This window comes from Sciurus vulgaris, assembly GCF_902686455.1.
Source record: "Sciurus vulgaris genome assembly, chromosome: 4".
NCBI lineage: Eukaryota > Metazoa > Chordata > Mammalia > Rodentia > Sciuridae > Sciurus > Sciurus vulgaris.
Window position 1 is genome coordinate 143920358 of NC_136464.1, and position 12199 is coordinate 143932556.

Genomic DNA, 12199 nt, shown 5'->3' on the forward strand with positions numbered 1-12199 from the left:
AGGCTATAGGTCACATTTTTTAAAAATTATCTTAAGGTAAGGAGACTGAGTCCCAGATGAAAAGTTTATGTCTTTACTATTTATGTGCAGCCGCCATATGAAAATATCTATGGTTAAGTTCCCCATTCTTTAAATAGAGATATGAATCAGCTTCTAATTCTCTACATACTAGGTCAAAGAATAGTCCATTTAGCTTCCGTGAATTCATATGACACAGCTTCCTTATTTCAATCGTTCTTAGGACTTACTTATGAAGCAAGAATCCATCACGTATAATGAAGTGCTAAAGAAGATGCAAAACAAAGATAGTTTGAAAGAACCAGGCAATTCAATCAATAGAGTAGGAGACAAAGTTGACTATTTGCAAAGATTAGTCTTATGGAAAACATGAGGCTGGAAACAAAAATGTCAGGAAACCGGAGCTACCAACAAGGGGTGAGGCAACACTGCCAGGCCTGGGTCGGTTTTGATGGGCAAAAGGGGCAAGAGCCATGGAGAGGTTGACTACCTTCTGAGGATAAGTGAGAAGGATGAGTCAAGGGTAATCATCTAAGGATTCTGGGAGTGGTCATGGACAGAACTGTGGCAATCAGGCAAGATAAAGTTGAAATTCACTGGAGCACGTAATGGGAGGCTGAGGCACACTGAAGACAGCTCAGTGAGCTGAGCAACGTGAGGCTTGTCCCCAGCACACAGGATGAGGTCAGGGCAGAAGATACAGATCTGAGCTCATCAGTACAGAGGTAACTAAAACCATGGGACAGAGTTAACTCTAGTAGGTAGCACTTAGGTCCAAATAGGCAGAAGTGTAAGGACTGGCATCTAAAAAAATAAAGGCCAATTTTATCAATTTTGGCATGCACTGAAATGCAATATATTTTAGTAATAAAAGAATGTTCTATTCACACTTTTTTGTGCCCAGTGAAATACCAATAAAGAATGAGGCACATACACTAGATTATTTCCATTTTGAGAACAATCATATTCAGGGAAAGGAAATCATGGCTAGAAACAAAGTTCCTGGAACCAGAGGGAAACATGAAAAACTTATTTCCAGTTCACCAGTATGTAAGATCTGCTTCAATCAACAAAACCCTAGAAGTATCCAGAACATCTTGCCTCTGCCTGCAATGACCACAACATCTAAATTCAATCTCTCCTTTCTCATTCATCCTCCTTTCTGCAAGCTACTAAACTAGATATGGAGTATCCAGTGGAGAAACCCTCTGCTTTGTGGAGTTCACAGTCTAGCACATAACATCTTTATCCTACTTCTTTGCTTCCAATCCAAAGTATTCAGGATTGAACCTCAGTGGCAATTAGCTATTTGTCCTTCTTGTTCTTGAGCTATGTCCTTTTTTTATAGATGAAGGCTGTGTGTTTATGAACCAGCAGAGGAATATCTTCTTTTAAATGAATTTATGTAGACATCAAATGTGATAAATATGTGAATAGGTGGCCGCACATTTTAACCCGAGTGGCTCCTGTGATCACTCTGGAGGGCCTGTCAGTGGTCTGCACAGTACAGGATGTCAGCATTACAAGGCCTCCTGGTCCCTTATGAACTCAAAGGAATAGATCCCATGAGGGAAGAGGATTCTTCTCACCTCATCTCCCTTCTCATCACTCTTTCAAAAGAAATAAAGGATAAATTAATGAGAAAATATTTTTTAATATTTAAATAAAGCACGAGAATGAGTGAAATATGCTCTCTAAAACTGCTGTGGTAGTAGATTTACTGAACCTATTGAACTTACAAATGTTCATATTATGAATGTCCAGAGATACAGCATGATGCTTCAGAGTAAGAATGATAACCCTACCTGCCTTGGAAGGTGCCATTAGTGTTTTAGTCTCTTAAGTCATTTCCTTGCTTGTGGTTTGAGTCAATATCAGAACTCACAGGCGCCTATCAGGTAACTAAACTGAAATGGATTAAGTATAAGTGGCAGAACAGCCTCATCCTGGAAAATATATGCCTTTTCTAAAGGCAGAAGCAGAAGGCATGCAAGAAAAATGAGAAATCTGGATTTTTTCCATAAAAATGATTTTTTAAAAAATATTGACAGAGTTTTAAAAAATCAAAGATCATGCTGTTTACTCTGTAACTGATTCATCCAGAAGTCACCCATTTACCACCTCTGACCTATGTCAAGTTTCTTATTTGTCTAGAAACCCAAACCTTTGTGAGTTTACAAACATGACAGACCTTATCATGCACACTAAATGCAAAAGCTTGAGGATGTTGAAACAACCTACAAGAAGAGTCATATATTTATAATGTAAAAGAAAAGAGAGCATTTAAAAACTTAATGGTGATAAAACAATGAATATTATGGGTGCTTGTGGGATGAAAGTTTGGACAGTAACAATAGTATTGAGAGGCCAATAACAAACAAAGCAAAATGTTGAAATGCAATCATCATCATCATCATCAACAACATCATTGTCATCTAGAAACTGGGAGAAAACCTTTGGTGTGGTAAATATTGGACACCTAATGTTAATTCAGAAGGTTAAAAACTTGAGCAATGAACACATCACATTGAACACATCAAGCTGTTGCAAGGCACAAATGATTCCAGTGGATTGGAGCCTTTTTCACTAAAGTTTGTGTTGGGGTCCCAGTGTGTATTCACACACCTATTCATTCTTTCGACAAATAGTTGTTGAGTACTCACGGTCTCAGGTTCTATGAGAGGCACTGGAGAGAACACGGCATGAATTAGACAGAAGTTCCTGACCTTATAGAATTGACATTCCAGCTTGGAGAGAGAGAGACACAATGTATCAGATGACTAAATATATGTTAGCTATAAGCCTTGGGAAGAAAAAATAAGGAAGGGAAATATAAATCTCTGGGTGTATGGTGTACATGCTTGGGAGAGGAGGAGAGTGATGTCTAATTGAAATTCTAAATAGGGTTCCCAAGAGAGGCTTTTGAAGAAAGTGATATTTGAGTAGAAATATGAGGGGAGCCAGGCTGACAGGGAGGGTAAAGAAGTGGAGCAAGCCCTGAAGACATCTGGGTAAGAGTTTTCCAGGAGGAAGAAACAAGTGCAAAGGTTCTGAGGGAAAAGTGTGCCGGCCATTTCCAAGGTCAAGGTGATGAGGCCAAGAATGAGACGGTAGCAGCAGATGAGGTCAGAAAGGCCTGATCATGCTTGGTATTGGCTTTTAAAACAGAAGCCACTGCAGGGAGGGGGTAAAAAGAAGGGAGTTACAGAATCTGATACATATTTGAAAGGATCCCTCTGCTGAACCAAAGGAGAGCACTACCAGATACAGAAAGACAAATTAGATGGTTGTTGCCAGGTGTAGGTAATAGACACGGTGGTCTGGACCAAAGTCCTAGAAAAGGAAATGGCAAGAGGACAGCAGATTCTGAGAATATTTTGACAGTACAGCTGAGAGGATTTGCTGTCAGATTGCTTTGTGGCATATGAGAAAGTGAAGAGTCAAGTGCAAACCACTGAAAGAATGAAGTTGACATTAACCAACATGGAGAAGACTTGGACGAAGAGCAGGCCTGATAGCAGAGAACAGTAGGTACTCAATTCTAGATCTGTTAAGACTCTTAAGGGTCCAATTAGGAGATGTTGAGTAGGTAGTCTGATCTAGGGGTCTGCAGATCTATGCTGAAAGCATATATTTAAATTTATCACCATGTAGATGGTACTTAAACTGGATGAGCTCACCTAGGAATAAATATGAAAAGGAAAAGAAGTCCAAGCTCTGAGCTCTGGGGCACTCCAACAAAAGAAGTGAGGAAAATGAAGAGGAATCCACAGAGGACACTAAGAAGGAACTCCCAGAGAGGCAGGAGTCAAGGCTCTGGTGACTGTGATGGCTGAGAGGCCTGGTGAGGACAAATCTCAACGAGGGGACAGGAATTAGTTTTCAAAAGCTGCTGACTGGTGATAGAATACGGACAGGGAACTAATCAACCACTGGATGAAGACCACTAGCAATTGTGTAAGGGCAGCTGATGAGCTGACAGAAGAGTGGAGAAAATGCCATTGGAATGTTTGCTCAAAGGAATGAAAGGGGAGAACTGGAGAAAGAATTGTAAATACATTTCAGAAGATTTATTGTAAAAGGAAAAGAGAAATTTGGTGGAAGCTGGCTGAAGGGGAAGTGGACTCATGAGTTTGTTTTTGTCTTTTTAAGATGGGAGAAATAATGGTCTATTTCTATGATTTTAGGACATGTGTGTATGTGACAGAGAGAGAGAGAGTGAGAATATTCAGCAAGAGACAAAGGAAAGATTTGCTGGAGCATTTTCTTGAATGAGGATGAGGTGTAGTAAATAAGTAAAGGGCTCAGTGGTGTCAAGGAGCAGGGACAGCCCAAACACAAGGATAGAAGAAGAGTAAACAAAGGTTCTGTGAGGTGGGCCTGTGAAAATTATTCTGATTTCCTAAATTTCCTCTATGAATGGGGTTAGGGAAGGAGCTATGGGAAAGTTATAGAGAATGGAGAGTTCTGTGTAGGAAATTATTGCCTATAAGTTTGGAAGGATGAATGCCTCAGGGGAATGTGGTATGGTGGCTGAGCAAAATTCAAAGTCAGTGATTACAGTTCTAAAATATTCTTAACTTTTAACTTTGAAATAATGTCAGAAATTACCAAAAAGTTCAAATAATAGTTAAAAAGAATTCCTATACATTCTTCACCCAGCTTTCCCAAAACTAGCATCTTACATAACCATTGTACAATTATCAATATCAGGAAATTATTATTGATCCACCATTAACTACAGACCTTTTCAACTTTAGTAGACTATTAATGCCCTTTTTCCGGGTTAGGGACCAATTCATGAACCTACATTCCATTTGGTTGTGATGTATTTTTAAGCCTGGGCTAGTTCTTTAATCTGCCTTTTATTATTTTGACACTTCTGATAAGGCCATTCATAGAATGCCCCTCAGTTTTGGCTTGTCTATTTCTTCAGTTTAATTCAGGTATATATTCTTCGCACAAGTAGCACAAAAGTGATGTTGTCTTTCTCAGAGCAGCATATCATGGGATATACAATGTCTGTTGGGGTCCTCCGCTTTAAAGTTACTATTTTCCCCTCTGTATAAATAAATAGGTGACCATAAATTTAAAATGAGGATATGTCATGTGAGTTTTCTGCTATAGTACTGCGTAGGTAGAGCACTGCTTTAATACTGTGGTTTATCAAATGAGTGTTTTAGATAAGGTGAAACCTAAAACAGTTGCAGATCATCAAAGAGGAGGGTAAATGCCTCTTGATCACCAGTGGAGACCAAGACGATCAGTTATAGAAAAGGCAATGAACAGATTGTGTATGACCTCAAATGAGAAAAACAAATCTAGTTTTAAAGCTTCACAGAACTGACTTATCCCCATCTTTATAGGAAAGGCTTCTGGGAACTTCTGAGAAATACTTCTTGAATCCATTTTAATCACTCTAGACTAATACACAAATGTTCTTGAAAAGAGCCTTCTGAAATCTGATCTGTTCATAGGTAGACTGGAGGTTCTAAATTTGTATTTGTTTATCCAACAAATATTTATTGACCAATATCTGGTCCAAAATACTTGGTATGTGCTGTAGGTAACAGAGAATATAAAAGTAGTGTCAAATATCTAATTAAAACATCCTAGGGACGCCATGAAAGGTCAGGTTTTCAATCCCCAGTACTGCAATCAATCAAATAAAAATGAGAGTGGAAATATGATTAAATAATCTGAATTTTCTAATACACATGTACCAAACTATTTTTCTTAGAATGAGATCTGAAGCCACTCTTCAGCTATACATTTTCAAAGAAAGGCAGAAAATGAAGGTCTGAGGCAAATATACTAGATGTGAAGAGAGAGCCTACAAAATGGGAAACAATCTTTACTACATGCACCTCATACAGAGCACTAATCTCCAGGATATATAAAGAACTCAGAAAACTTAACACCATAAAACAAATAACCCAATCAATAAGTGGGCTAGGAACTGAACAGACACTTTACAGAAAAAGAAATACAATTGATCAACAAACATGAAAAAATGTTCATCATCTTTTGCAATTAGAGAAATGCAAATCACAACTACTGTAAGGTTTCATCTCATACCAGTCCGAATGACAATTATCAATAATACAAGCAATAATAAGTGTTGGTGAGGATGTGGGGAAAAAGGTCCACTCATACATTGCTGGTGGGATTGCAGATTGGTGCAGCCACTCTGGAAAGCAGTATGGAGATTCCTCAGAAAAGTTGGAATGGAACCACCATTTGACCCAGTTATCTCACTCCTTGGTTTATACCCAAAGGACTTAAAATCAGCATACTGCAGTGATGTAGTCACATCAGTGTTTATAGCAGCTCAATTCACAATAGCTAAACTATGGAATCAACCTAGATGCCCTTCAAATGATGAATGGATAAAGAAAATGTGGTACATATACAAAATGGAATATTACTCAGTCTTAAAGAAGAATGAAATTCTGGCATTTGCAGGTAAATGGATATAACTGGAGAATATCATGCTAAGTGAAATAAGCCAATCCCCAAAACCAAAGGCCAAATGTTCTCTCTGATAAGCAGATGATGATCCACAGTGGGGGGTGGGTAGGGAAGAATGAAGGAACTTTGGATTATGCAGATGGAAGTGAGGCGGGGAGTAAAGCGGTAGGGATGTGAAGGATGGTAGAATGAGACAGACAATATTACCCTATATACATGTATGGAAAAATTTTTTTAAATAAAAAAAGAAGTAAAAAATAATAATAATTTGTTATCTAGAAAGCTATTATTTGATTCCTCTTGAAATAAAATTCAAAAAAGAGAGAAATCCTAGATTTAAATGTGGCTGAACTACAACTTGTGTGGCTGGTTCAAGCTGGTGTACAGAACAGGTTAAGGACTTATGTCCTGGAGTTACAAAGACCTGGTTTCCAAACCTGGTCCTGGGTTTGTGATCTTAGTGACCTTGGACAAGCTTCTTACTGCCTCTAAGCCTCAGTTCCCTTATAGGCAAAAGAGGAAGAGAGCATAGCACTTACCTCATAGCATAGCTGCAGGGTATAAATGAGGCATGGTGAGCACTACAGCCAACACACCACGTAGTACAGAAGAGCCAGTGTTAATAATGCATTGCATCGTCATTCATTATTAGTCATCTTTCTGGGCTTCATTTTCCAGAACTGAGGACAATTAACCAGACTAGAATTTCTCTAACATGAGTAAATACATACAATTATCCCAAACTTACAGAGTAGTGTTTACCTATTTCTATTACACAAGCAAACATAAAACTTGGTATAGGCTGCTAATGCAGTTATAACTAAAAATCCAAAATAAGCTTAAAATTAAATTTTAACCCCCACGCGCGCGCACACACACATAAACACAGACACACACACATACACAAACCAAACTGAGTATTTTAATAAGGATAGTGGTGATTTTCTGGAATTGTCACACTTAGCCCCGTGGCCTGATGCTGACCCCTGAGGCCAGGTTCTGCACCAAGGCTCCCTCCGACGCACTCTGTGCCAGCTCAGCACTTCTCTGCTGTCTGTGCACTACTATCTTAGGAACATCATGGGCCTTCCACATTATACTTACTCTTGATTTAGTCAGAACTACTTCTTTTATCATTAGCTCTTAAAAATTACGGGACTAATTTGGCCTTAATTCCAGATTCATCTCAGTACAGGTTCCATGGCCTCTCTACTCCAAATGTATCAGTGGCTCTCTGCCAGTCAATACCCTAATACATAAGTTCCTCCCAGACCTTCATGTCCACCCTTACCTACCCAACTTTTTCTCTAGTTAAACTGGGATACCTGCTTTGGAATATGTTGAGGTTTCCTTTGTGGCCAACTGATCAATCTTGGTAAATATTTACGTACACTGAAGAGAATGTGTGTTTTCTATTTATTGGACACAGATATCTATATATGGCTCTCAGATCACATTTAATGAGTTATTAAAAAATTTTATATCCCTAGTCATTTTTTGTTCACTCTTTTATTTTGAGAGACATATGTTTTACAAAATTAAAAAAAAGTTTAAAAATTCCCATGTTACAAGTGGGCTTATTGATATTTTGTCAACTTGTTTCATGAATTTAGAAGTTATAAGGTACAGGTAGTTTCATAAGGGCAATTCATTTTGATGAATCATATTTTGTGTATCCTTAAAAATGAGCCCATTAAGGCTGGGGGTATAGCTCGGGGGTATAGCTCAGTGGTATAGCACTTGCTTAGCATGCACAAGGTCCTAAATTCAATCCCCAGGATTGCAATTCAATCAATCAATCAACCAAATAAAAGTGAACCCATTAGAGTTTATTTTGCCCAACATATTGTTTTACCAGCCTTTCAATCGACTTCCTTGACACTTTGTAGGACAGGATGTGGATTCCCAAGTCCCTACTTCATAGAGAGGATCTCAATTTTAAGAATTTCGGCTTTATCCCAAGTATTTTCTTTCAGTTAGGTGCCTGCTGTGTAGAATAGACAGCCTGTCTTCCATTGAGGTGAGAAAATTCCAGCATCCACCTCCTGAAAGTCCATGTCTAAGTCAGACATCCATGTGGACCACCATGACTTCACCTACAGCTCACATCATGGCCATTAACATCTTTTTTGTGTGCAATACCCAGGATGACTTTTTCTGTTCATCTCAACTATGTATGGCGTTTCTAGGCATTTGAGGTGAGCAGGAGGCCATCTGCATTAGTGCTGGTGGACACACAGAAAGTCCCAGCATTAACTTCTAACTAAAGGAACTATACATGCTTAAATGTAAAATAACTTCATTCAAAAGTATACAATGCCATTTCCATGTAACTTAGCAACAGAGTCAGTTATATGTAATAATAATAATAGGAGTAATAAGTATGGTATTTCCTTTAGAATCATTGAGAAAAAAATAATAGTTGACAGTCACTGAACATTTCCAATGCTCTAGGCACCAGGTGAATAACAAACTTTGAGGATGTTCTCATTTAATTTTCACAATAACTCTATATAAAGTAGTGCATTATTGTCCCAGTTTTACTTACAGGCTTCAGTAACGCAACCAAAGTCATAATTAGTAAATAGTGGAGTCCATATTGAAACCAGGTCTGTCTGACTTTAGGGCCCTCATATGTAACCATTTTATTTCTCATCTTAAAATGAGGCAAATTGGGCATTTTAGGTATCCATAATGTAAAAAGACCCCTTAAAAATCACTAGGGAGAACAAGATACATTACAACATAAAAATAAACAAGGCACTAAGATAAGTCATTACAAATAGAATACATCTAGTGATGAACACAGGAAAGGATGTTTGAATTCACTATTAATCAAACGCTGCACTAATTAAAACAAGATAGAATTTTCCACCCTTCAGAGTGATGAAGATTAAAGAATTGCTTAATTTCTAGAATCAGGTAGCGTGAAGGGAAATGAACACTCCACACACCTAGTGGAAGCTTAAATCAAGATTTATGGAGGACAAATATGGAATATTTTATCAAAAAGCTTTTAAATATTTAGGCCATGTTGGGAAAACTTCTCATATTTTTAACTATTCTCAATAGTTTACAAAATAGCAATGTAACAGAAAACGTTTAAATTGAAAATATTTATTACGTGCACATGTGCATTTGTAGCTATATAAATAGATTTAAGTATATGTATGATCCATCCCTGACCTGCCAATAAAACTTTATGGCCCAAGGGAAAAAAAAAAAGTATATGTATGATAATATTAACATTAGTTATCGCTATATGAGGTAAGCACAGGAAATTTTGCTTTTCTCTGTATTAAAATTGTGTCAAAAAAACACAATGTTTAAAAAAAACACAATGTGATCTCTATATAAAAGTTATATATATATATACACATATATACTGTACATACACATGTGCACACATACATAATACATATGTGTGTATATATGTGTGTGTGTGTATGTAAATAAATTCTGAAATGTTTCACACCAAACATTTAGAGTTGGGGAGAATACAGAGAATTTTACTTCCTGCACCTTATTATTTTTTTCTCCAACATGCAGAAATTACTTTGAAATTAAACTCAATTAAATTAAATCTTTCCACAATAAACCTCTACAAATTTCATCACCCCTTGTTATGTGTTTTGTGTGTGTGTGTATGTGTGTGTTTAACAATAACTGGACTGACCGAAAGTCAAGGTGATAAGCCTATACAATCAAAGGCTGAAAGTGGATAGAGCAAGGTGGACCCAACCCTACTGTCCTATGGGATGTGTTATGGTGTGGATCTGGAATGTTCCCCCAAAAGCTCATGTTTGAAAGCATGGGTCCCAGTGCAGGTAGGTTCAGAGGTGAGGTTTTTGGGAAATAATTAGATATTGCGGGCTCTGACTTCGTTAGCTCGTTAATCCACTTGATGGAGTAATAATGTGAATGGACTACTGCTTGGTTAACTGTGGTAGGTAGGGCAAGGTTGGAGGGAGTAGGTCACTGGGGGTGTGCCCTCGAGGCTACATCTGACCCTGGCCCCTTTCTCTGTTTCCCTGCTGCTACGAGCTGAGCAGCTTTCCTCTGCCATAGCCTTCTGCCATGACAATTCTGCAACGGAGGCGGCTGACTGTGGACTGGACTGACTGAGACCTCTGAGACCCTTAGCCAAAATAAATCTTTCCTCCTCTAAGTTGTTCTCATCAGGTATTTTGGTTACAGGGGCAAAAAGCTGACTAACACAGGATGTCTGAAGTAAAATGTCAAGAAAGAAAAAGAGAGTTGCTAAGAAAAAAATAGTTGTCAAAAAAACACAATGTGATCTCTTTATATAAAAGTTATATGTATATACTGTACATACACATGTACACACATACATAATACATACATTTGTGCACATATGTGTGTGTGTGTGTGTGTGTGTGTGTGTGTATAAATAAATTCCAAAATGTTTCACACCAAACATTTAGAGTTGGGGAGAATACGGAGAAGAATTTTGCTTCCTGCACCTTATTATTTTTTCTCCAACATGCAGGAATTACTTTGAAATTAAACTCATTTAAAAATAAGAAAGTTGGAGAAGAAAGTGGTCAAAGCCATGAATTATACACATGGCTTTGCTCACTAAATCATGGAAATACCAAACTCAAATGCTTCCATCAACCAGCACTTGACAGATATTATGGAATGATAAATAAAATCACCCAGTCTAGTAGTTGAAAATCAAATAGAATTATAGACATGTGTACTCTAAGACCAGCATATGTGAAAACTACCAACATATTCGACCATTATTTATTTACGCTACGTGTAATGAATAACACTAGTTTACGAGTAGAAACTAGCAGTGGAATCATAGAACATGAGTGTGGAAAGATCCTTAAAGAGGAGGACCCAGGTTCACAGAGGTTAACCAACTGCGGCTATACTTTTAAAACTGATAAAGCAGATGACAATGCTCTATAATTTCCTCAGATCCTTTTTCAGGAGAACTATACTGACTCTAATTTCTTATGTGAACCTCATGATTGTACTTTTAAGAAAAGCACCCACTATTTAAAACAAACAACTCTAGAGAGTATTTCCTAGTTTCACTAGTTTAAAAAAAATCTGAATCTTGTCTGTGACTCAGGGCTGTGACCTCTCCAGAGGGTATGGACTTCTTGTGCTTCACCCTGTCTCCATCAAAAATCTGTCCCTTCTGCTTCAGAGAAGCACCATCAGGTACCTGGAAGAAAGGTGCCCGCCAGTCTTTGTGCATTTGGTTCTGAAGGGTGGCGGTCACCTGGGGGAGGGGGTCTAGAGGTCACACAGGAGATAAGGGCTTCTTTCAATTCTGCTGGAGCCCTTCCCCTGTGCCTCCTTCATCTTCAGCCAGAACCTGTCAACTCATGCACAATCCACACCTCCACCAACTGTAGGAAGCTCTTGAGCCTTTCAACGCTCTAATGCTTCTGCACCTCACACAAAACACTTCTCTTTGAAAATGACTCTTTTCCCCATGAACATAAGTATAAATAAGAGAACGACATTTATTAAGAAACACAGCCAAAGGTAGTCCTCAGGTATGGGTGTAAAAAAATTCCAGCTGTTCCAATTCATCTTACGGTTCACCATACCAGATTAGAAAACCAGCCCTTCTGGTTCCTAACTAAATAATTTCTCCTAAGCAAGTGGTGCCAAACCGGATTTATTATATTCATGGTTCTATGTTCAGTCTCTGAGGTCTATTGCT